Raw genomic sequence first — 21971 nt, 5'->3', positions numbered from 1 at the left:
GGGACTTTTAGCACAAGAGGACTTAAGTGCATCTCTTAACATGTCATACAAGCTTTTATCTAACAAACTATGAGTTTGAGTGAGTGATTATAGGTTTTAATACCACTTTAACTCCAATGGAACTCTATCTCGAGGTATTCAGATTATACAATGGAGGGTTTCAAGAGTTAAGTCTACAGTCTCAATAAGTGTTGAAGTTGGCAGGTCTGCAAGCTGTATGCTTACTTTGTTGTAAGGGTGTTACGTAAGTAAGAAAGTGACTTTATCTACTTTGATACAGTAAAAATCCAGCCTTATGGAACCTAATCCTTCCTCTTCAAGTTTCCAGATTAACCAAGGAAAAGAGAGGAAAATGGTGTATTAATGACACAAAATCACAACACACACTCAACAAAACAAAGAGACTATCCAATACTACCTGCATAATTAAATTTGTAAAATGTAAACTTTGTAATAGTTTTAAAACATTTTGGTTGGTCAAAAGGTCTGAAACCTTATCACAAGGTAATAGTAAATTAGAAAATTATTTCAACCTCAAGACTGACTTTGTAAAGGAGGCTTATTTATCAATTAAAGATTTTAGTATAAGAAGAGCTATATGTAAAATGAGAATAAGTGCTCATGATCTTAGAATTGAGAAAGATAGATATAGTAAAAAGTATATAGAGAGAACTCAACGTCTATGTCATCACTGCTTATCACATGGATCGAATTCTATTGAAGACGAGACCCATTTTACAGTAAATTGTCCATTATATAATGAACAGAGGAAATTATTATTTGATAAAGTTATCACTTTTTGCACTAATTTTAAAGAACTACCTAATGATAAGAAATATTTCTGGCTGTTCACAAATGAGAATTTACCAACTCTCATGTATAGGAAATTACATTGTTAAAGGTTTAGACATAAGAAGTAAACAAAATATATGAAATAATATAATATTTTATTGTTATAACATTTAATATAATAGTTATATAAAACACATGTTGGGTTAGGCTCTGATCCTGTCCATAACGTTATAAGTTTTCTGTTTTGTTTTTTCCAATTATATGTGTTGTAAAATGATGCCCTTTATGGGTTCTTGATTAGATTAATAAAATTCTTATCTTATCTTATCTTATTCAAATTATCTCCCCTTCAACATCTAAGCACACAGAGGAAACTTGGTAACATGACTTTCCTTACAAATTGTTGTCTGTACTAGGCAAGCTGGGACCTTTTCCTAAGTATGTAACAGTCCCTAAATAATAGCTAAATTTGAGACCCTTCCCTAAATAATAGCTAAAGCTTAGACCCTTCCCTAAATAATAGCTAAACTGAGACCCTTCCCTAAATAATACATAAAAAAGGACCCTTTCCCTTAAAAAAAGTAAAAGGTAGGACCACTCCCTAAGTAATAGCAAAAGCTAAGACCCTTTTCTGAGTAATATTCAAAGCTAAGACCCTTCCGAAATAACAGCCAAAGCTAGGACCTTTCCGAAATAAAAGCCAAAATTAGGACCCTTCCAAAATAAAAGCCAAAGCTAGGACCCTTCCCTAAGTAATAACCAAAGATGAGACCCTTCCCTAAATAATAGTCAAAGCTAGGACCCTTCCCAAATAATAGTCAAAGCTAGGACCCTTCCCTGAGTAATAACCAAAGCTAAGACCCTTCCCTGAGTAATAACCAAAGCTAAGACCCTTCCCTGAGTAAAAGTCAAAGCTAAGACCCTTCCCAAAATAACAGCCAAAGCTAGGACCCTTCCCAAATAATAACCAAAGCTAGGACCCTTCCCTGAGTAAAAGTCAAAGCTAGGACCCTTCCCTGAGTAATAACCAAAGCTGAGACCCTTCCCTCAGTAAAAGTCAAAGCTAAGACCCTTCCCTGAGTAAAAGTCAAAGCTAGGACCCTTCCCTGAGTAAAAGTCAAAGCTAGGACCCTTCCCTGAGTAAAAGTCAAAGCTAAGACCCTTCCCTGAGTAAAAGTCAAAGCTAAGACCCTTCCCTGAGTAAAAGTCAAAGCTAAGACCCTTCCCCGAGTAAAAGTCAAAGCTAAGACCCTTCCCCGAGTAAAAGTCAAAGCTAGGACCCTTCTCTGAGTAAAAGTCAAAGCTAGGACCCTTCCCTGAGTAAAAGTCAAAGCTAGGACCCTTCCCTGAGTAAAAGTCAAAGCTAGGACCCTTCCCTGAGTAAAAGTCAAAGCTAAGACCCTTCCCTGAGTAAAAGTCAAAGCTAAGACCCTTCCCTGAGTAAAAGTCAAAGCTAGGACCCTTCCCAAAATAACAGCCAAAGCTAGGACCCTTCCCAAATAATAACCAAAGCTAAGACACTGCCTGAAGTAATATTTAAAGCTAGGACCCTTCCTTAAGTCATAGTCAAAGCCAGGACCTTTCCCTAAATAAATTCTATAGAGAACTAGCAACCTGCCAACTAAACTGTGGAATAAGTCATCAGATAGAAATACATTATGTTAAATTATTTAACCTGCTGAACAAAACACCTATAGCTCTAATCTTAACAAAATGTAAAAAAATGGTAAATTGTACAAAAATTAGCTTGCATAATTATCGGAATTTCTGTGTCATTTAATCTCATCAGTTTAAACCAATTATACCAGAAAATTAATAATTAAATTTATTCAATAATTGCCTAAACTTTATCGTATGACAATCAATTCTGTTTAATACATGTAGCGCTGTAACTGTAAAATCAAAGTAGGAGGAAATTTTAAATTTAATTTGGTGTTATAAAATTACCAATAAACTAAAATCAATCTTGACACTTGCATCATAAGCAATCTACGTACTTTATCAACCATCCGAATTGCAATCCACAGAGACGAGGAAACTTAAAAAGAGTAACCTTATTATATCAATTATTACGGGAAAAATTCTCTATTGAGATGTGATGCAGAGTAAACATCATGTTATTAAATTTCAAAGCAAAGAACGGGAAACAAATTAAAGGACCAAAAACTTGAGTTATTGCATAGTTTGAACTGGAATTAGATTAAATATTAACTTAATAATGAGAATACTAGAAATCAGATAAAACGGTACAAAAAATTGATTTGCAATCTCATAACATATATATCAATATTCACTAAAATTGACTGATCATATATCACATGGAAACTCCTGTACTTACAAAAGAAAGAGTGGGCTTATAACTCCTGTGTATGGAAAGAAATGTGGGCTGAGCATACATAATACATATATCTCCTGTATTAACACGAATGTGTGGGCTGAGCATATATCACAAATATCTCCTGTATATAGACAGAAATGTGGGGTGAGCATATATAACAAATATCTCCTGTATTCACAGATGTGTGGGCTGAACATATGTATCTAACTGATGTTTTCCTTTTTACACAGAGGTGTGGGCTGAGCATATGACAATAAGTATCTCACAGATATCTTCCTTATATTCACACAGAAGTGTGGGCTGAGCATATTTATCTTACTGATGTTTTCCTTTTTTACACAGAAATGTGGGCTGAGCATATGTATCCTAATGATATTTTCCTTATTTACACATAAGTGTGGGCTGAACATATGTATCTTACTGATATTTTCGTTATTTACACATTTAATAGTGTGGTCTGAACATATGTATCTTACTGATATTTTCGTTATTTACACATAAGTGTGGGCTGAACATATGTATCTTACTGATATTTTCCTTATTTACACATAAGTGTGGGCTGAACATATGTATCTTACTGATGTTTTCCTTATTTACACATTTAATAGTGTGGTCTGAACATATGTATCTTACTGATATTTTCGTTATTTACACATTTAATAGTGTGGTCTGAACATATGTATCTTACTGATATTTTCGTTATTTACACATTAGTGTGGGCTGAACATAAGTATCTTACTAATGTTATTAATTCACACAGAATGGTGGGCTGGACATGTCATATGGCAAAATTTGGGGTACTTTGCTTATTTGCATAGGGGCCATTTTGCCTTATCATGATAGCAGCCAATACAAGCGGATTATATATGCCACTTAAATAAAAATCCCAATATGGCAATTCCTATGTCAAATCAACATTTTTTCCACATTTAGGTGAATTGTACATGTTTTTAGGCTGTCCATGCACAAATGAACCAGTCTACTTTAAAATCTCTTTTAGTTTGAAAATTGGAAACATAACCGTAGTATAATTGCCATATAACATTACGAAAAATTGTAAAAAAGCAAGATTCACAACAGAAATACATATGCTAGAAGATATTGGTCATGATTTGTCCGCATATAGGTAAAACAACATGTAGGTTGAATTTCAAAGGTAAATAACTTTAAACTTAACTGCTTTTTTAAGTGTTTGGCCAAAGTCTTTTAAAAACATGTTGATTTCAAACTATCCATCACGTAAAAATTGCATCAAATTTTAAGCATCTTCCCTTAGAATTACACAAGAATTTTTCAAAGACACATTCATTTAAGATCCATGACTGAAAAGGTTTATCTGCAAATTTTATATAATTTATATTTTCAATTTTAAACTATTTAGGAAAGTAATTAAATCATAAATAGAGCCAAAGTCACCTGGTGCAAATCATATGAATAAACAACTGTAAATTCAGAAATTATTGCGTGCATTTATTATTGCAATTTTGTCATTTTAGACTTAAATGCGATTTTTATTTTTTCAGTTGTTGAGAAAAAACCTGTTTAATTCATATAAAATATTTCAAAATGTGACTTTAAATTATTGCGCTTTCAACTCTGTTCAACGCCATGTTGTTGGTACCAAGTACAGCTATCTGGACCCTGGGTTGTCCAGAGATGTTTGTAAGTATGCTTGTTTGTTCCAATTAAGTGTATTTGTGATCGGCCACTTTGTTTTGCAGTCTAATATTATAGGCAATTGTTGTCATCCTTTAGCATGCAGCTTTAAAATTTAAAATGCAGTAGACAAGTTGTTAGATAAATAATTGCTGTATTTGACCTATGCAACTGCCAAAGATTAGAGTACCAATATAAAATTGTTCATTCGCACTAACTAGCTGGTCCGAGAACACAATTATTTGGTAGTGCATTTCTTTTAGAACATAAATGAAAATAAAAAAAATCCCACCTGCCCTTTCTCAAAGAAACTTTTACAGTGTGTTGTACTACTTTTGGGACAAATTATATCAAAATTATAGAAAACTTCATCGGCTCTAACTCAAAATATGGACAATTTTATGTTTAGGGCGTCTTGAAATCTTTTGACAGCTTCCGAAGCGCTAATTTTCAACCTTTTTCAGCTGGACCAAATCACTACTTTCCTTTAAAATTCTTGACCCAAATTTTTTTACAGTGTAATTTCACCCCCCTACTTGCAATTTGAGGCATTAAACATGGAGAAATAAATTTGGAAGGGGTATAAAAATTAATTGCAAGTAACCCACTGTCAACACTAGGGACTATATTTGTGAACAACAAAAATCAAGGGACGACAATTGTGGTCTCGGACCAGCTTGCAGGGAAATCCTTCGTTATTGTCCACAAGATTTCGACTGTTACACATATGAGTTTACCTTGTTATTATGCTGTCCTATATCCTGTATGGCCACTTCACACTTTTCTCTATTGTATACTCCTCAATGAATTAATGTCCTTTCCTATAAATCTGTTCACTTTGACATCATACGATGATACACAATGATTACCTGTTAAAATTCAAATTTTCTTTTAAACACCAAAATTTTACAACTTTTCATTCAAATTTAATCAGCTTTTTAAATAATCCAATGCAAGCAATGCTCTGATAAAACTCTATATCAATGAAAACTGTATATGTAAACTAACTGAATAAAGTCACTTCAATATAACGCATTTATATTTATATAAGCAACATTTTAGCTCTGAAGTCTGTCTTTATTGATAAAAACAAAGTTCTTTAGAACAACTCTCTGTTTAACTATTGTATTCAGAGATGAAAGTCTAAAATTATTATTTTCACCAGGTAAGATGCTTCAATATTACGGAGCAGTCGACCACAAAGTCCCGCCTCCCTTTGACAAGTATTACGATTCGTGCTTCATTGCTTCATTAAATTCCTTCAATAACAAATATATAGTTTTAAGGGTCACTCAATAACAAGTAGTTTATTTCTCCAAATTATAATGATGTGAATGGTAAAATAGCAATAAACAGTTAAGTGATATCGATGGCTATACTTCACTGGTCCTGAGACGCTAGCATTTGTTATAACAATATTGATCACACAGGGGTTTTATCAATACGTTTGTTTGGAACATAGAGAGGGTGGACGGTATGTTTGCTCAGTATAAATGAATTACCTCGGATCAATTGTAATGATATTTGTTTTCAGAACAATACAAGTTTTAATTAGAAATTAAATGCCTCCAAGTAATGAACTTTTATTTGTAATAAGCAGTCAATTGTACCAGGCTAATGAAAATACAGAAATAGCACAATAAGTAATTATACAAGTTTTTTAAATTTTTCAACATTTACATCGATATATGAAGTTTTAAGAGCCCAAGTGCTGTATTACTCAGATTTCGATAGCCATTTAAAACAAAGGAACAAAGAGATATGATTGTTTGTATAATAAATATTTAGTAAACAGATAATAGAGAAACACTTACTGATGTCAATACTCATTAAAGACAAAGGACGCTCTTAAAATAAAACATCAGAACCTGAATCCAAAACAAACACTCACTAAAACATAATGATGCTTTTCTAGATTTACTCAGGAAATATCATTGGAGATAAACTAGATAACTCATTAAATAAAAAAGATAAATGCCAATAAAAATGTAAATTTTTCTGATTTTTTTTTTTAGAAAGACAATTAATTGTCCCTTTGCTATCCTTCACCTGACAAATAAAATAAGGTACATAAAGTAAATATTCAATGTGTATTTGTTGTTGGTGTCAATATTTGTCTAACAGTGTCTAATTATTATGTTTGGTATATAACATCAATTTCTAAGAATGAAAATGAATGAAGCAGATGTGGGAAATACATCAATGAGACTCAATAGCCCAAAACAAACAAAAAACAAAAGGCTCCCCCCTATTTATATTCATGTATTTGTCTGTGCTGATTGTTCTTGGGTTTGTTTGTACTATATTCCTGTCACGTAGTGTTGTCATTTTAGCAGTATTTTTAAAATATACCCTATGAGTGGAAGGTTTAGCTAGCCATAAAACGAGTTTCAACCAACCATTTTTTTCTGAAAATGCCCAGTACCAAGTTAGCCACAGTTTTTATACGACCGCAAAAATTGAAAACACGTTGGCGTCGTCGTCATTGTCTGTCATCCAAAGACATTTGGTTTTCGCACTCTAACTTTTAGGAATTAGGGGCTAAAAAGAGCCCAAATAGGCATTTTTCTTGGTTTTCAATGTTGAAATTTTAACATAAGGTCTATTACCACAAAAAGGACGGTTGGGATTGATTTTGGGAGTTTAAGTTTCAACAGTTTAGGAATTAGGGGCCAAAAACAGGTCCCAAAATAAGCATTTTTCTTGGTTTTTGCACAATAACTTTAGTATAAGTTAATAGAAATCTATGAAATTTTAACACAAGGTTTATGACCACAAAAGGAAGGTTTGGATTGATTTTGGGAGTTTTGGTCCCAACAAATTAGGGGCCAAAAGGGTCCAAAATTAAACTTTGTTTGATTTCATCAAAAATTTAACTATTGGGGTTCTTTAATATACCGAATCTAACTGTGTATTTAAGTACAAAACATAATTTAAAAGCAGTTTAAGGTTGGCAATTGAAACTCATTTTAATAGCTCACCTAAACTGCTCTTAAATTATGTATATTGGAAATTTGCCAAAAACTTTAGTTAATGAACTTCATTGGAAATTTGCCAATATAAAATGTTGCATTGGAGTTATCTTTCTTTGTCCAGAATAGTAGTCAAATCAACTTAAATCATGACTGTATGACATTTTATGTTTTATGATGTATTTAAATGAGTAGTTATTGTTAAAAACTCCATTAGAAATTTGAATTGAGATCATTTTTAGAATAAGGGAAAGGGGGTAGGTGAAAAAAATTGGTGGGGTTCAATTTTTCTTATTTCAGATTTCAGAAATGAAAAAGAAAATTTCTTCAAATATCAAAGGATTAATATTCAACAGCATAGTGAATTGCTCAAAAGCAAAAAAAAACATTTTTAGTTCATTAGACCACTTTCATTCTGTGTCAGAAACCTATGCTGTGTCAACTATTTAATCCCAATCCAAATTCAGAGCTGTAGCCAGTTTGAATGTTGTGTCCATACTAGCCCCAACCGTTTAGGGTTCAACCTCTGCGATCTTATAAAGCTGCGCCCTGCAGAGCATCTGGTTATCAAATAATTTGTTTCTATGTAAGTTGTTGTTTAATTCGTTTTTGCTGCAGTCCATTAAGTGTTGTTCCCTTGTTTTCATCTTATAGTTGATGTGTTTTCCTAAGTTTAAGTTTGTAACCCCTGGATTGTTATCTCTTAATTGATTTATGAATTTGAACACTATTGTTGTCTTTATTTGACACAGGGAATCTGATTTTGAAATAGCAAATTATATCTACATATTGATTTTCATTGAAATTCTAGAAAAAAATCAAATGGTTCTAAAACAATTTGACACTATGGATCAATTTGGAGTGCATATCTAATCTGAACATCAATTTTTGTTATCACATAATTAATTTTCAAATTTTTGTTCTAACCAATACTTTACACTGACAATCAACTCAAATCCTGACTATGCCATCTGGGTTTTGCTCATTGTTGAAGGCCACACGGTGACTTATATTTGTTTACTTCTATGTATATTGGTCTCTATTGGATAGTTGTCTCTTGACAATGATACCACATCTTCCAAATTTCCTAATTTTATATTTATTTATGACATTTAAACCTATATCTAATTTACATTTGAAAATATATAAGCATAATAAGAAGTTTCTCAAAATTTGTGACTTTTCAACAGTTTAATTTTGTAAACTTTTCACAAAATTTTAGTTTTCAAACTATCACATAATTCAATTATCATAATTGCGAATACATTTTGAATAGTATATCAATTTTGATGAAATTCCATTTATTGTAAGACTATGTGGATTGTTGAAGGCCATACTCTTGTGTACAGTTGTCTCATTGGCAATCATACCACATCTTCTTTTATATATAATATATATATATATATATATATATATATATATATATATATATATATATATATATATATAAAGAATCAAGTATATATATATATATATATATATATATATATATATATATATATATATATATATATATATATATATATAAAGAATCAAGTAATTATGAATGAACTAACTTTAATCGTTAATTTGAAAATTAAATAAAGTTACAGTCCATTCTTGTAAATTTTGTTAAATACCATAGAGATGTTGTTCTAATCTCAAAAAGGGGGGGAAATCCATTCATTTATACACATTTGGGTACTCCAAATCTATTACACTTTATAAGTGTATCAACATTTGTTAAAATAAACCAAAGGGTACATACAACTTACTTTAAAAATAGTAGCTGTAAACCTTTCCCCAGTTCTTTATCTTAAGTAGGTAGTACAGTAGTTTAGTCTGATGGACAATGAATCATGAGGTGTACTAACAGTTATTTGAACAAGCTTCATAATACAGGTCTAGAGCCAGGGGATGTTTAATGAACTCATAAGACCATTTCCAAATAGTATTTTAATAAGATAATTGTCCATATACTATTTACTTACCAAATATTAACAGAAATAATTTGATGTTATTACAATTCCCTTTACAAATATTTATTTGAGATAATAGATGTTTTATTAGGATATAGGTACTATGTATTACAGGAAATATTATAAACTTGGCCACACATTTTGATGATAGAGCATATACAATATTTGGCCTCAAGATGTTAGTTAATAGATTTGTTACTTTCTACAAAAAAATTCAAAGAGCTGATAGCTCTGAGGTGGAAGAAGATGAATAAAAGCATATATGGCCCTCCTTTGAATGACTCAAAATAATTGTCTCATGTTTTTCATGATTTTTGTATATAATTTTTTAGAATAGAAATGTACAGAAAAGTTATGGCAGTATATAATCCGTTTTAATAAATCCCCAAAACCTGTTTAAAAATCCTAGATCTGCCCCCAACAATAAGTATGATTGCAGTACATTTTTGTAATGGATTCTTACCTTTGACTAACATAAAGAGCACTTGCAGTTACTGATGTCAGCTTACAAACTTGGTGCTAAAGAAATCAATCCATTTTACTCTTTAATATTAGCAGCTGCACTGCACGGAAGATTTCTTACAGCATTTTTTATTTACAAACAAGAATGTGTCCATAGTACACGGATGCCCCACTCGCACTATCATTTTCTATGTTCAGTGGACCGTGAAATTGGGGTCAAAACTTTAATTTTGAATTAAAATTAGAAGGATCATATCATAAGGAACATGTGTACTAAGTTTCAAGTTGATGTAACTTTAACTTCATCAAAAACTACCTTGACCAAAAACTTTAACCTGAACTTCGCACTATTATTTTTAATGTTCATTAGACCATGACACTGGGGTCAAAACTATAATTTGGCATTAAAATTAGAAAGATCATATCATGGGGAACATGTGTACTAAGTTTCAATTTGATTGGACTTCAACTTCATCAAAAACTACCTTGACCAAAAACTTTAACCTGAAGCGAACGGACGCACAAATGAACGAACGAACAAACAGAGGCACAGACCAGAAAACATAATGCCCCTCTTCTATCGTAGGTGGGGCATAAAAATAGATTGAACCAATTTTTTTTATAGGAAAAAGGTGAATTCAGATTACGAACTTAATTTGAAGAAAACTGATTCAAAATCTACAGTTAATAACCTTATTTTATATTAGGTTCTGGTTCCAAGTATGCAGTCTCTTGCACAGGAAATTTATCAAAATTAAAATTTAATGGTGCAATTTGAATTATTCCCCCCATGCAATAGTACAGAGCTATAGAGTGTATGAAAACTATACCATTGCCAGGAGGTATAAATGTTCAATTAAGATATGTTTTCTTCATAAATAAATTAAAATCAATTTAGTTAAGTAACTGTAAGGTATAAAATGTCTATCAGTTAAACATTTAATCAATATCTCATCATCAGCTGATTCCAGCCTAGTGGTAAATGGGGTTTGATCAAGTTAAAGTCAATGGAAAGTTTTTTATTGAAGACATAAAACATACAGGCCTATAGTGACTGATAAGGTTATTACCTAACATGAAATATGAATGAATATAGAGAGGAGGGGCCTGTGAAAAAAGTTATTATTATCTTGTGTAAAATATATTTAACAGAACACATAATATGATAAAGAAGAACATTACTGGACCTTCGTTTTTATGTCAGTGTTGCATTATATTGATGTGGCTTGTTCTTATTTGATGGATTTGAGGAAGGACATACAATTAATTGTTTATGGTATATTTTTTTCTATTTAATGTTTAAAACTAAAAAGGGGAGGGTAAATAATTTTCTGATAGAGAAGCACTTGTTGCATCTACTAGTATGTTGGGCACCATTTTTAGTGCCAGTCTATCCAGATATCTATGTTGGGCACCATTTTTAGTGCCAGTCTATTCAGATATCTATGTTGGGCACCATGTTTAGTGCCAGTCTATTCAGATATCTATGTTGGGCACCATGTTTAGTGCCAGTTTATTCAGATATCTATGTTGGGCACCATGTTTAGTGCCAGTCTATTCAGATATATATGTTGGGCACCATGTTTAGTGCCAGTCTATTCAGATATCTATGTTGGGCACCATGTTTAGTGCCAGTCTATTCAGATATCTATGTTGGGCACCATGTTTAGTGCCAGTTTATTCAGATATCTATGTTGGGCACCATGTTTAGTGCCAGTCTATTCAGATATCTATGTTGGGCACCATGTTTAGTGACAGTCTATTCAGATATCTATGTTGGGCACCATGTTTAGTGCCAGTCTATTCAGATATCTATGTTGGGCACCATGTTTAGTGCCAGTCTATTCATATATCTATGTTGGGCACCATGTTTAGTGCCAGTCTATTCAGATATCTATGTTGGGAACCATGTTTAGTGCCAGTCTATTCAGATATCAAACAATTGGTTCACTGGAGAGAAGAAAAATATATCATTCTTTAATCTTAATAAATGTTGCTCTTTTTAAACTAGATCCCCTACCCAGAGGTTTCACTGGGGATTTCACACCAATCATAGAAACAGATAATTTTACAGAATTTAGAAACAAAAGTTATAATTTGCATTAACTCTAAAACAAGTTTTAAATTGAATTCTCCAGACAATATATTCTCCAAAGTACAAAATCTAATAGGGTTTTGTGGGGTCTCCATCTTAATTGGATTGTAGAAGAGCAATAAACTGCTGCGCCCTGCGCATGATACGCCCTACGTCTTGTGTGTAAGTTTTATGCAATAATCATAAATAGTTTCTGAGATACAGATGGTTTGACCATCATAAGAAACAACTATATTAAGTTTCATGAAATTTGGATAAGTCGTTCACAAGTTATGGTGCGACATGTTTACACCGAACAGATGGACAGACGGACAGACAGGCGTTTGTATACCATAATACGTTCTGTTAAAATTTTGATGGGCGCATAAAAACAATTCTTCTAGATCTTAAAAGAAGTGTGTCAAATTTGAGATTAAAGTGCAATTCTGATTCATTTTCATGTACAGAAATTTATGTGATTCATCTAATCAATATAACTGATTACACAAATTCTAAATATTTTTTGTTTGGTTCAATTTTCTTTTATTTAAGACATAAAGGGGAGATAACTCCAAAAAAATAATTTTCAAATAATTATACAGTACATTTACCTTATCAGTTTTGTAGCTGAAAAGTCCTATGTATTATGACGAAACTTTCTTTTGATTTTCTGAAAGATCATTTATATAAGAGCAATTTTCAAATAATTAATTTTAAGGTTCTTTTATTGTTTTCTCTGCCATACCCACAAAACATTGCAAAGTGGTTTTCGGTGTATAAATAGAACTGACCACCTGAAGACAACTGTCATTGATCAACAATAGTCAATATAATATCATGGCATATCAATAAACATTTCTACAATATTTCATTATGTACAGACAAATTTTTATTGCAGAATTTCCTTAATATACTAAAAGACTTTTATCCAATCATAAATGTACAACTCCTAATAAAATTATAATAAAATGTCTTTTCAACTCTTCTCTGAATTACTCATACTTATCTACAGAAATTTAATTTCTGTTACTTTCAATTTGACAGTAAAAGTTTGAACAAACAAGTTTCTCTGAAAGACTAACCATGTCAGACGTAAAATGGCCGTGTTAAGTGTGTAAAGAAATTTCATTAGACAAATAAATTTGTATATTGAACGAAGCAGTGACTATTTTTAGACAATGTAAATTGTATTATGTTGCTTCTTTCCAAGAAAACTTAAATACTGTTAGAGTAATGTAATTAGACAAAACCCATCAATTTAATTGTAAAGCATGTCCTAAATACTGTCCTAAATACTTTAAGGAATTCATACAATTTATGAATGTGTGACTGGTAATGAAACACCCGCATGTTTTGAAGACAACTTCAAAAAAATAATGGGTAAAGGATTCCATGGACTTTAAATCGTATGGCCATTCATCATTTAAAAACAGAAAAAAATGAACTTCTTATAAGAAGCTGAATCATGAAGGTTTACAAACTATCAAGACAACAAGATTTAATCCCAGAATGTCTGCAAATATTAACTGCAAAAAAACTACCGGTAGTCTATCTATCATTTAAACTCTCTTGGGTGTCTCTCACCATTTTGAATTGTAATAGTAAAAAATTCTGCCAAAGATCCATACAATAGAATTAATCTATTAAGATTGACAAATAAATTGACAAAACTATCTGTACCCCACGCAGGCAGACTGATAGAAGGCAAAGAAAAAGAAACAAGGAACTGTTGACTGGACTTTGTACCATGAACATTGGTCATTGTATCCATGATTTTTATAAACCCAAGGCTCGCTGCAATATAGCCTTTTTGTGCTAATGCATGTAAAGCAATCAACAATCAATATAAAGCCAAAATGTCAGAGCATATAACTTATAGTCACTGTGGTTATGAGAAGCTGTGGTTGTTTAACAAGCAATATTAACAATTCATTTCTTACAAAAAAATAAATGAGCTTGGCTCTTCTATGTCAATAACAAATGATTTGATAACTTTTTTCCAATGTATTGATCACAAGAAGATGAATGTTTCCATTAAGGAGACAATTTGGAAACTTCTTCTGTAATCACTGAACTGTGATCCAAAACTGTCAATCAATTATGTAAATTAGGCTGAAAATAACTACAGTACAGTAGACTCCACCTAATCGGATATCGGTTAATCGAATATATCGGCTATTGTAATATTAATTCAAAACACCGAACCATTCCCTATACTTTTCAGTCAAAATACATCGGATAATCGAATATCGGTTAATAGAATATATCGGCTAATTGGATAGGAATATTCATGGAAAATGTGTGAAAACCATGTACAATCGAATATTTTGAAATAATTTCATATTTTTTTTACAGGAAATGAAGCCGGAAGTTACGCCATTACGAAGTTTAAGAAAACTTCAGTACAGAAATGTTTCATTTTATTAATAAAAACGATCTTTCATAGTCAAATAAAACATATTTTTTCTTATTGTCTTGTTTATTTTATGAATTTGATATTATATTCTGCCCAAGAAGTGTTTGTTATGTGTTTATCCAAATGTGATCTTTATCATTTACTTCACAAACAATGACACGACAGAAATGATAAACTGTGCGTGATGTTCATCAATGTTTATTAAATATGAATGAAATGTACCTCTTTCTCAACAATTTATTAAAATATATATAGAAGTCCCGTGTAAAAACAAGGAATCGTGTGTCAATAGCATGTCCCAGGTGAAATATAATTATGTAACTTGTACACACGTACGCCATTTTCCTAATTTACATAATATTCAGCCTTTTATTTTGAACCACGACAAATAAGATAGAAAAGCAAAATTAATTAAACATAGTTGTTTTACTTGAAATTGGAAATGGGTTTCATAAATAACAAAAAGAAAATTAAGTCCAAGTACGATTACAGTTAGAAGTTTATAGTCTGCATGAATTCGTAGCTATTAATAGAATTTACCTGTGGCCTACTTCCGAGAATTCATAGCTATTTTTAGCTTTTACCTGGTTTAACACACAAATGAAACAAATCACGCCAAAACAACAAGTCACATTATTGAAATGGTACATATTTTATTCAGATAATCAACACATAATTAATAATTAATAATCAATAGACTGACAGATAAACAAAATACATTATTATCAACTGATCGATCTGTTACTCAATCAACCGAATTATCCGAACTTGTACCTGAAAAAACAATGAGATTAGTAACAAATTTCCATTAATAAAGCAGCTATAATAGCTATTGGTATCTTAGGGTTGTGACTGTCAATTTTGAAAAAAATCTTGGAGGAATATACGTTCATCGGCTAATTGAATATATCGGACAATCGGATATTTTTAGCTGACATTTTGGGTATCCGATTGGCCGGAGTCTACTGTAATAAGTTTGGTAAAAGTAAATGATTTCAATTAAATAATCTGTCTCTGGTGAATAGGTGTCTCATTGGTGTCTCATTGGCAATCATACCACATCTCTTTATTTTAACAGTATTTTAGTATATTTGTATAACATGCAGTAGTAGTGATAATAAGTCATTCAATCCACCTTTTCATGTTGGTTTTTTTTTTTTTTTTTAAAGATATGATAGTTTTTTTATTCAAATCTCTTTTTATTAAAAAGATATGTGATTATGTTTATTTTAATCTTTTTTTAGTTGTCATCACATTTGTGACATTAAAATCTCAGCAAAATTCCCTCGCCATCTTTATTGGATTAACACTGCAAAAACTAACAATTGGAATATAGCCACCATTGTCAATTGAATTAACACTGATGACTCTGCTAAAATTAGCAAGTTTCAGTCATCTCCTTCAATCCTCTTCAATCAAATTGTCTGACTGCATTTGTGAAAATACAATGTAATCAGAGAACCATTTGTCAAGTTCAATTTGAAAAAAAAATCTTGCAATTTTTACATTTCTCATTTTTAAATATTTCTCACAGCAGAGGTGGTAATTCTAAACCTTTAACCCTGTGAATAAAAAATAATTACAGGACATACTTTTACATTAGACAAATCAGTGGAAATTACACCTTATTTTAAATTAAGACTAAAACGTTTTAAAAGCTAATTGATAAAAGCAAACCAATATGTACCTAAATTTGTCAAAAGTTATCTCCCCTTCCAAAAATTATACCATAAAAAACTAAGGAATTTGGAAAACTTTTTTGGAATTTTGGGTCCTCAATGTTCTTCAACTATGTTTTTGTTTGGCTTTACAACTATTTTGATCTGAGCCTCACTGATGAGTCTTATGGAGACGAAACGTGTCTGGCGTATAAAATTATAATCCTGGTACCTTTGATTATACCATAAATTTGTCAAATTAGTGATTAAAGACTCTACAAGCCTCTAGTTTATCAACTTTATTCATTTGTTCCAGTTTATAACATATTTTGCTCATCATTACAAATTTCCAATACATTTTTATTCTATATAATATATTATGTCATGTTATACAAATAGGAAAAGTGCCACAAATAAAATACAATTAATTAACAGGGATGAAAGCTGTTATTTTCTGTCCATTCAGACACCCAGACTTGCCATCAATTAGACTTTACAATGTAACTGTATAACCAGAGGGTATATAATGCCTCTACCTTATAATTTTCTTCATTTATTTCTTGATTTGTAGCAATGAAACATATAATAAACTTAGTTGGAAATAAATTTCAGTTACGATTGTCTGATTAGATCTTAACTACAAAATGAGGGACAATAAAGACAATATATAAAGATGAGTTACAATAAAACAGTCAATATAAGGAACATGACTTCATATATATACAAATCATTACAGAACCTTAGCAGTTTTTCTTTGTTTACAATGAAGAAATAAATATGACCTTTTGACACACTGTTACCATGGGAATGCAATCTTTTTTTTTAATCAAATCCAAATAGAGGTTAAGACTGAGAATGTTATTTGTGAATCAACAAGGGAGGCTTCGCTTTAGACAGAATCAATTCCAGGTTAATGTTGGCCTATATTCACTTCTACAAAAGGTATCATCCATCATGCTTATTACTCACTTTACTGGTAACCTATACTGTATCTCAGTACTGTATACAATTTATTATGGTGAATAGGAACAGTTGTTGTGAGAAGTGGAGGCTTGCTGTATAAGTTTTTTATATGGTCAGTTGTCAAAAAATAATTGCTTTTGGGGGCAAAAATATGTTGTGAGTGCTATAGATACATGTATACTGTATATATTTTTTAAATTATGATAATCTTTGTTCTTTAAATTGACTATTTCAATTATACAATGAACTTCAAATTAGGAGATAACTATATTGTATTTTAAGCTTGGCCTTCGTAAAACGTAGATTTTGCTGTCGCAGATTGAGTTAACCTTGCGACGCAGAGCGGAGATAGGTAAACAGATATTTGCGACAGTAAAATCAAGTTTTACGAAGGCCAAGCTTAAAATACAATACAGTTATCTCCATTCTAATGCAACATTTCAAAATAAATGTCATTAAATAAATTTTTTGGCTTAATAATGGCATATTTGAAAAAGTCTGCAAAACTGTTGCATAGTCTTAGCATCTAAACAATTAAGGGCATACAATACAGTTTTGATCCCGTATTTACAAGTTGATGAAAATTTGCATATAGGCCATTTTTTACCTGATTAAGTCAAATATGTAATAAACAAGAATGTGTCCACAGTACACGGATGCCCCACTCGCACTATCATTTTCTTTGTTTAGTGGACCGTGAAATTAGAATAAATTCTCTAATTTGGCATTAAAATTAGAATGATATTATCAAAGGGAACATGTATACTAAGTTTCAAGTTGATTGGACTTGTATTTTATCAAAAACTACCTTGACCAAAAACTTTAACCTGAAATTTGCACTATCATTTTCTATGTTCAGTGAACCGTAAAATTGGGGTCAAAACTCTAATTGTGCATTTAAATTAGAAAGATCCTATCATAGGGCACATGTATACTAAGTTTCAAGTTGATTGGACTTCAACTTCATCAAAAACTACCTTGACCAAAAACTTTAACCTGAAATTTGCACTATCATTTTCTATGTTCAGTGAACCGTAAAATTGGGGTCAAAACTCTAATTGTGCATTTAAATTAGAAAGATCCTATCATAGGGCACATGTATACTAAGTTTCAAGTTGATTGGACTTCAACTTCATCAAAAACTACCTTGACCAAAAACTTTAACCTGAAGCGGGACAGACGGACGAACGGACGAACGAACGGACGGACGAACGGACGCACAGACCAGAAAACATAATGCCCCTCTACTATCGTAGGTGGGGCATAAAAATATTCCTTCATGTGTTACTTTTTGAGTTAAATGAGGTCGAAATTTTGTATATTTGCTCAAAATTCGGAATTGTGGCCGTATTTTCCCTTTCGAAAGAAAGACATAACTTTTTTGTTATAAATGATAAACACAAAATTTTTTTGGTTTAATAATTTGTAATTTATGTATTTTATAATTATCCTAAAAAATTATACATTTTTTATTCAGAAATAACTCATATTTATCAAATGGTCATGAATTGAGAAAAAAACGTCATTTTTTGCTATATATTTTTTGAAAAAAAAATTGCACTATTTACAGTTTTATAAAATTTGGTCCATATAATCTCCCTGCAAAATGAAGCAAAATATCGTTTTAAAAAATGGGGGTCCATGCACTCGTTTTCAAATTAAATCAGTTTGAATGATAAAAATCAGTCTAAAAATGCATCTTTTCCTGATATGTCACAGTTTGACGTCGCAAAAATAACATTTTACGTTAGCAACGTTTTATCTCCCCTGTAACTGTATCGTATGCCCTTAATGTGACGTCATATGTATAATCTGGATGTCAAACATGAATACTTAACATATTTTTACTTTTCGTACCCTTCAGAATGGTTTCAATATCGACAAAAAGAAGATTTTGAGGCTCAAAACGTGACTATCTTGTTTATTTTAAAAAAAAATTACATACCCCAAAACAAATTAGAATTCAAAATGGTGGCTTTCTTAGTTATGGACTGGTAGAACGTGGAATCTAACCCCTCAAAATATTTGTCAACGTCCAATGAAAATTATTGTTACAAACTAATTGCATTAGATTGTACTTCAATGCACATGATCCAGTGAAGTATCCCTGTTAACTATTTTCTAAATATCCAATAAAATGTTGAGAATATGATAAAAATATTTTCATTTACCCAAATAAGAAGATGTGGTATATCATTGCCAGGACAAACCATAAACTTTACAAACCTAAACAGGGGCGGATCCAGGATTTTCGGTTAGGGGGGGCGCAAACTTAAATTTTTTTGGAGATATTATTATCGAAATTATTGAAATATTCTTCTAGAAAGGTGCAATGTAGATATCTTGCCAAGCGTGGCGAGAAATAAATATTTTGTGGTAAAATTAGCGAGAAATTTAAGTTTCAAGCTAAACCCACATAAATCCACCCCTGACCATCTGTAATCACTATAATTAACAAGAAATCTGCGAGCTTCTATTCATTGACTCAATAATAGCTCACCGACCAATATAAGATTTTGAAAACAAGAATTTCTACTTTTGCCAGTGATTTTTAATTGTCTTTTCTTCTATTTCCGGAGGTCGTGTCAAACTTTATATATACATTTCCACCGCAAACCAGTAAAATCAGAATGAGGTCCTTGCGAAGATATGTTTATTTTCGTGGGATCCTATGTAATACGGTAGTACGGGTTGGGGGCCTTCACCGTTTATGCATGCTTCGGCAAACTTTACAGGTTGAAAGTGAGAAACATATATTGATATCATACAGAGATGTTAAACAATGATACAAATTAATAAACGAACCTATCGCTTGAACCAGTATTCCTATCTTTCATTAAGAAAGAATTTAAACAGGACTGTTTTCTTGGCCATGCCATAATGAAATAACCAACCCAACCGCGGGTAGGGCACTTTTACCTACTTCGTGGGAAAGTGAGGTAGGGTTGTTTTTGAACTTATCAAAGAAATTGTTTATAAAATCCGCAACTACCATGTCACATTGTTTTACTTGAACTGCTACAAGCCTATGATATTTTTTTCACCAAATGCAGTACCGCGATGAAGAATAATATATTTATAGAACTTATAAATAAACCGTAGGTCAGTTTATTAGTAATTACGTTGATTCTGTTAAACTTATTGTTTTATATACTTCTTTGAATGTTAAAACAGATGCAATGTTAGAATAATATTAGTCGTCTGTTCAGATACTTTATTGAGCTGAGGACAACCCATGCTTTGCAAATTCTAGGGGGGGCGCACGCCCGCCACACCCCGACTAAATCCGCCCCTGCTAAAGAGAACTTTCCTTTACTGATCATCAAAACACCCATAAAGTTGCAAGGAGGAAGAAAATTCATTATTGTAAGAAAACTGTCAAGCTTATGGCAAAGGTAGAAAACAATCAAAAGATAAAACAAAAGTCTATAAAAAACTTGTCATAGATAACTAGAGATTGACCAGTGACCAGCAGAAACCTAAATCCTGTTAATCTATTAGATTTATATACTGAAGTTCATGATGGATTACATTCTATCACCATATTTTGTCTCCTAATTGTTTTTGTAAGATTTGTTGAAAGACATGCACACATTAGACAGGTTGACATACATCAACTGTACTATATATTCAAATATGTCCCAGCATATTAAATAGGATAATAAGACAATTGGGGCTTATTTGTTCATCTGAATTCACAGAACAACAAAAAAATATAATTATAGAAAAAAATCCCTCTTTTATAAACTACGTACTATTGATCAAAAGTTTCAATGAACTTCACCAAACTATGTATGAGCATGCAGTGTGCATGGTTTTGTGGAAGGGAAAGACAGAAAATGTGTCTTCTTTCCCATCAGATCGCACACCCAGGGGCTGATTCAGACATTTTTTAAAGGGGGCTTCAAACTCTATGTCCCCATTCAAAACCATTGATCATAAGAAAAGGACCACTCTGCATCTGCCACTGACACCTGACATCCAATGATCGTAAAAAAAAGGGGGGTTCCAAGCCCTGGAAACCCCATTCTGCATCTGCCACTGACACCTGAATTTTTTATCTAGAACTTTCTTTTTTTCAATCAATGTTCATAAGTACATATATTTATTGGTATGAGTTAACCAGAGATATATATTCATTTGTATGATTTAACTAATTCACTTACCTCCAATTCATCAACCTCCAATCTTGCTCAGTAAATTCAACAATAATATTCTTTCTATCCAGACATCAACCTGAAACATCAATAATTTAATTAAACTTTACCCATAATTAGGTAATTTAGTGTGAAAATGTAATTAGATTGTAACCTGTACCCTATAATTAAATGTTCCACCAAAGACCCTCAAGTACCAGACAAATACCCTAGGGTCATGTGACAAGATAATCCAATCAAAACAAAACTCTTAGATTTGAATGAACAATGCCTTGAGCCAAACAGTGGTGTCAATGATTAAAGTGTATTGGCTGTAAAGTTGGTAATATCTAATCTGATGTTGTTATCATCAGTGAAAACAAAACTGTCCTTCTGAAGGGACTTGTTCCATGTGTAAATTACCTACTAGACATATGGTCTTACTGAGACATAATATAGTTGGTTAGATTAGAACATAGGACAAAGAGGGATGTTATTACATTTGTCACTGAACTGGTTAAAACACACCACATTATGTTCTGGAGC

General features: G+C 31.7%; 1 protein-coding gene across 4 annotated transcripts in view; it reads right to left on the bottom strand.

The window, feature by feature from the left end:
• LOC143078650 (irregular chiasm C-roughest protein-like) overlaps window positions 1–21501 on the bottom strand; it is a 93994-nt gene extending 72493 nt beyond the window's left edge. For 3 of the 4 annotated variants that reach the window (XM_076253511.1, XM_076253515.1, XM_076253513.1), the window contains exon 1: window positions 5524–5871. The gene's annotated coding sequence lies outside the window, so the exon portion shown is untranslated. Of the gene's footprint in view, window positions 1–5523; window positions 5872–21455 lie in introns of those variants that run through there. The other variant, XM_076253512.1, reaches the window with a different exon arrangement.
• Window positions 21502–21971: the final 470 nt, after the last annotated feature.

This window comes from Mytilus galloprovincialis, chromosome 6 (genome assembly GCF_965363235.1).
Source record: "Mytilus galloprovincialis chromosome 6, xbMytGall1.hap1.1, whole genome shotgun sequence".
In the NCBI taxonomy this organism is placed as follows: Eukaryota; Metazoa; Mollusca; class Bivalvia; order Mytilida; family Mytilidae; genus Mytilus; species Mytilus galloprovincialis.
The sequence above is the reverse complement of the archived record's forward strand: the minus strand, read 5'-3'. Positions and strand labels throughout refer to the sequence as shown.